Genomic DNA, 5,678 nt, shown 5'->3' with positions numbered 1-5,678 from the left:
AGAGCACCCCCCACGGGAGGAGTCACCTCCTCCCGCGAGGAGAGAACGCCCGCGTCCACCAGCCCCGTCGACGGGGACTCCCACGCGCGACTCCGCCGACGTCCGCACGCCGGGGAGGACGACCGCCTCGGCGGCCTCGCTCGAGAGAACCCCACACGCGTACGGCCCCCTTCCTCCGGGGGACGGGCACCCACCGTCGCGGCGCCCGGCGCGAGGGGCGCGACGGGCCACCCGGGCCCACGCCGGCGCCGGCACACCGCCGTCGGCGCCAACGGCCGGCGACACGGGACGGGAGCGGGCGGAGAGCCCCTCGCGGCGGCGGCGGCGGCAGCAGCGGCGGCGGCGACGGCGACGGGAGGGTGAGGGGAGGGGCGGGACCGACCGGGACGTCCGCCACACCACCGACCCCCAACACACCCCCCCCACCGGACACACCACGCGCCAGCGGAGCGAGACCTCGGCGCACGCTCGCGGGCAGGCCCCCGAGAGAGCCGGACACCGGCCGGGACCCCCCCGCGGGACCCTCCCCCAGCTCGGAGGGGGGAGGCGCGGGCACGCATCGGATCGGGACAGACGCGTCGGACGGCTGACTTTCGCGCAGCGAGAACGTAGGCGGGCGGGCAGACGCGGGGGGGGAGGCGGGCACCTCCCCACCTCTTCGCAAAGCACGCCCCGCTCGGATCGCTAGAGAAGAAACTTTGCTCACTGAGGGTGGACCGAACCCGGCCCACCGGCCCCCGTCGGTCCGCAGAGGCGGGATCCGTCCGCGGGAGTGGCCAGGCGAGGGGGGGTCTGCGGTATAGGTAAGCACGGGGCACACGTCGAGCACTCGCGGTCAGAGGCCGGGGCGACCTCACGTTATCTTCCGCTCAGTCCGCCGGGTGGCACGGCAGAACGGCCCACGGCCCGCCACGATCGCTCGACACGCCCGCGCGCGGCCAACCGGGAGAGGCGGCGCGCGGGCGTGCGCCCGCCCCAAGGACCGAGTCGCACCCGCGACACGGCCGTCAAGAAGCGGCAGGCGGCCTTCGCCGCCGCCGCCCTCTCTCTCACCGCCTCGACCCCCCTTTTCTCTGGCCGATGGCCTCGAGAAGCCCGCCAACGCGGACGGGGCAGCCCCGCCACAGCGGCGACCGGAGCAGAGACACCGGGGGACACGGGAACGGCACCACCGCTCAGCCTCGGGCACCTCGAGTCGACCCGGAGCGCTCCAGGAGCACCGCGAAGGGCCGACGACGCACGGAACGCGGCTCGCGCGCCCGAGGAGGACGCGCGGCACGGCGGGGGAAACGCGGGCCCCTGCCCCACCGCGGGGAGGGGCCGACCCACCGCCAAGGCACCAGGGCGCGGGAGGGGTGATCCCCTCTCCCGCACGTCTGGGTCCCCGACCACGAGGAGAGGGCGGGGAAGGCGAAGGTCAGGCCGGATACCGCACCCCTGCCTTCCGCACACCACCGGCAGGTGGGGCGGAGAAGCGAGGGGCCCGCTGGCAGCACGAGAAGAGCGGTCCCATTCGCAGTGAATGTCCGTCCCTCGCCTGGCGCGGCTTAGGCCCGGCCCGGGGAGAGCACCACGTCACCACATCGATCGCGAGAAGGGAGGCGAAAACGGCCAGACCCCGCCACCCGGGAGGGCAGGGCGCCGAGTCGGGAAAGACAAAAGCGAGCCTGAGTTTCAAAACACGAGACAAAACCAAAACAGCAGCCGAGCAGGAAGAAACGCCTCGGGAAAAGGCAACCCCCTCGTAAAAGGCCAAAAAAGGGGGAAGGGGGGAGAGTCGAGCGCGGGTGGCGCACGCCCGCCGTATCCCAGCACTCGTGAGCAGCCTCGGGATGGCCCAAGCACGCGAATGCGGGAGAGAGCCCCAAACAAATCAAAAAAAAACAAAAACACAGAAAGCGCGGGGAACCAGCACTCGGGAGGCCGGGGCGGTGGCAGGGCCGGTCTTACAGAAACAGCCCCTCGCTCAGATAACCAAAAAAAAAAAAAAAAAAAAAAAAAAAAAAAAGGAAAAGCAGCCGGTAGAGGCCGGGGTAGGAAAAGGCAGGCGAGGACAGCCACCAGAAAGAAGCCCAACTTTAAAAAGCCTCGCCCGCTCCCCGAACCCCCCCGGGTGAGAGCGACGGACAAACCCAGCAGCACGGGAACGCCTGACACGCAAAGGGGCACCGGGGCCCCGCCAAAGTCCACGGAAAAGTCGGGTTGTCCCAAACGCCGCCTCACCGAGGCCCGTGGCGGGAAGCGCGCGGGGAGCAGAGGGCCCCCGGCCGGCGCCTCGTCCGCCCGCCACACCGAACACCTCCGGGTCGCCGTCGATGTCGGAACCCGGAGGCGGCCTCGAGATCGGAGCACTCGGACGTCCAAAGAGCCTGCGCGCCGGCACGACGGGCTCCCGAAGCGCGCGGAGGGCGGCAGAAAAGCCACAGAGACGGGCGTCCGAGGAGAGCGGCTCCGTCCACCCCTCGGCGACAACCACCGAGGGACAGCGTGTCAGCACTTACCTGCAGGTACAAAACGCCCGCGTCGCCAAGCTAAAAGTGCGTGCCCGGAAGCGGGGCGAGTCCACCGGTGACGGCGGCCTCCCGGAACCGAGTCCCGGCCACCCGTGTCCAGGACGTCCCCATCAGAGACACGACCGGAGCCCACAGGGATAGCTGGTCGACCCCTCTGGGGGCAGAAAGGGACCCCGGCGACGACTCGAGAGCCGTAGCGGGCCGGGCACACCTTCCCCGGCCGGTGAGCGGAACGCGGAGCGGGGGGCGGGGGGGGACTCACCCGCGGCAGGCACCTCCGACGAACGGACCGCGCGAGGGCACGCGGGCGGGCGAGGCCGCGTCTGCGCCGGGCGACCGCCTACCCGGGGACCGGTCCCTGACTCCCGAGGAGCCAGGGCCGGCCGGCGGCCGAGCGGCCCCGTCCCAACTCCAGCCCCCAAGGCTCGGGCTCGCTCCGTCCGCTAGGCCTCCGCTCGCGGAAGAGCTCTCCGGAAAGTCCCGGACCAGCCGCACCAGCAGACGCGGAGCCCGGGAGCGCGGCGACAGCCTGCCCTCCCGCGAACCCGCAGGTCCAAACTACGACAGACAGGCGACGCAGCGCCACCGCGCCACCGCGGCCGCAGGGCCGCCCGGCTCCCCGGAGCAGCCGGGACTCTGCCCGGCTCACCACGGCCACACGTCATCCCTTGGCCCGGCCGCGGAAGTCAAAGGGATGCCTGCTATATAAAAGCGGCCGCCAGGTGGCGCTCGCCTTCAACTCCACTTGCACTTCCACGGGATCGCTCGCCCGCCCGACTCCCAGACCCGGAGGGGACGTGGAAAAAAAAAAAAATCACACGGAGAGGCGCTCCGCTGGGCTCTCGCCATCCTCCCCGCCCTCGCTCCCACCCTCGGCCGCCAGCCCCGGGCGCCTAAAAACAAAAGAAAAGAGGAAAGCCAGCGGCGTGCCGGGGGCCGGGCGGGCTCCGGCCGCGAAAGCGAAACAAACCACGGGAAGGACAGCTGAGGGAACCCATCGGCCCCTCCCGGAGAAAAACGGGAGGAAACGAGAGGCTCTTGCTCCGAGACACACAGACCCAGCTAGGTCCACGACCCCGGGACCGATTGACACACAAAGTCCGTCCGCCTGACAGCCAGCCGAGTCGGGGGCGGGAGGGGACTGACTCCGCCGAGACCGTGACGGCAGGTCAGGTCCTTCCCGGCACCCGAGTCACAGAACACGCCAGGATCGATCCCGCCGCGGCTTCGCGTCTCGGGCTGCGCTCCGCGCGGGCGGCCGGGGAGAGAGGTGTTGATCTTTGGGGCCTCAGGATCGTGGGGGTGGCGGAGCCGATCAAGGGGTGGAGCGCCTGCCTAGTAAGTTTAACCGTGTGCTCCAGAGCAGGCAGATTCGCTAGTCCAGTCAGGAGGAGGAGGAGGAGGAGGAGGAGGAGGAGGAGGAGAGCATGTCTGTCTGAGTTTCAAAAAAAAAACAACCTCTCCGAGGGCCGGGCGGGCCTCCGGCCGCGAAAGCCAAACAAACCACGGGAGGACCGAGGGACAGACACCTCCTTGAGCCCAACGGCCCCATCTGGAGAACACAGGGGGGAAACGAAACGAGCGGCTCTTTCTCCGAGACATGACAGACAGACAGTCCAAGGTCCACGACGCCGGGACCGATTCATACAGAAAGTCCGCCTGACAACCGACTCCACACCCCACTCACCCCGAGACCTCCCAGGAGTCAGATCCCGGCCGTGGCTTCTCATCCCACCCCACATTCGTTCCACGCAGCGTCCGCTAGGTGACGCCCCGGGACCTTGGAAATCGTCCCATCCCTGACAGGGCAGCCCCGAGGAAGTCAAAACTGCCCCTTCCTTCGTGAGGCTTGTGAATTCACGGCGGGCAGCGACGAGAGAAAGAGAAGCGGCAAGGGCCTTGGGAGACCCCAGAGAGGAGTTCAAAAAGGAAACCGGACCCAGAGGTGTACAGACAGCGCTTCTTCCCCGCCCCCCCCGCCCCCCCCCCCCCACACGCACAGAGTCCATCTGTCCCGCCCTGTCCAGACAGAAGCCCAGGAGGACTCTCCGGGGATGCTGCTGTTTCCAGCAGTTCAGGATCTGATAGCGGTTTCAACTTCACTCTCCTCGTCTGCAAAATCGCACCCCCCCCTCCCTCCCGTGTCCCTGTCCCTTCCCGGGTCCTCGGTGTCACTCACTTCACATCCCCTCCCTCCCCTGTGTCCCTGTTTGACAGGGAAGAAGAAAAGAACCCCGCCGCCGCCGCCGCCGCCGCCGCCGCCGTCGCGCAGATACACGTAAAGGACAGCGCCTCTCAGCTCCTCACCACACAGCATCAGTGGGGGTCACAGTGACACGAACACGACACGACACGAGAGAGCCTCCTCTGACAGGGAACGATGAGAACCGGGGGCCCGGCCCGCCCCCGCCCGGGAATATCAAGTCGGGCCCTGGCACCGGCTGGGGTGCTGTTGGGAATACATTGGCCGTGTGTGGCCTCCACAGAGCACTCGGGAAGCTCCACTTGTCCAGCATCCACACAGGGTTTGGTCTGTCGGTCTAAACATCAAATGCCTGCTTTTTTTTTTTTTCCTACGTGATTTAAGAAGGTAGTGTGTCAAAATAACTACGACTCTGACTCTATGATTTTAGACGCATGATGCATTCAGACAGAATGCTCGTGACATCTGAAAGTACAATGGGGTGTAGTTTGAGCTATATACAGTGTGTCGCATTTGTGTTTTATGGAACATAGCTGGTATAAATTCACATCAGGAACATCAGAGAGAGTTATGACTTCAGGATGTCAGATGGAACCCCCATCACGTTACCCATCAAGAAATAGTTACAGAGGATACACCAGATACACCAAAGGAAATGGGGAGGAGGCTCCTGTAGGTGTCACCTGGCTGGCAGGCACGGCCAGGAGTGAGAGGGGAGCTCCTTTATTCAAACAGAGTTATGTTTTGAGAACACTTTCAGGTTCCCAGCAAAGCTGAAAAGAAGGGAGGAAGGGAGAAAGGAAGGAGGGAGGGAAGAAGGACGGAGGGAGGGAGGGAGGGAGGCAGAGAGAGGGAGAGAGAGAGAGAGAGAGAGAGAGAGAGAGAGAGGAATACAAAGAGAGAGATAAAGAGTTAGAGAAGTAGACAGAAATGCAGAGTGAGCTAAGAAAGAACTAAGTGGA

This window comes from Castor canadensis, unplaced genomic scaffold (genome assembly GCF_047511655.1).
Source record: "Castor canadensis unplaced genomic scaffold, mCasCan1.hap1v2 HAP1_SCAFFOLD_65, whole genome shotgun sequence".
NCBI lineage: Eukaryota > Metazoa > Chordata > Mammalia > Rodentia > Castoridae > Castor > Castor canadensis.
This window is presented reverse-complemented; position numbering follows the sequence as displayed.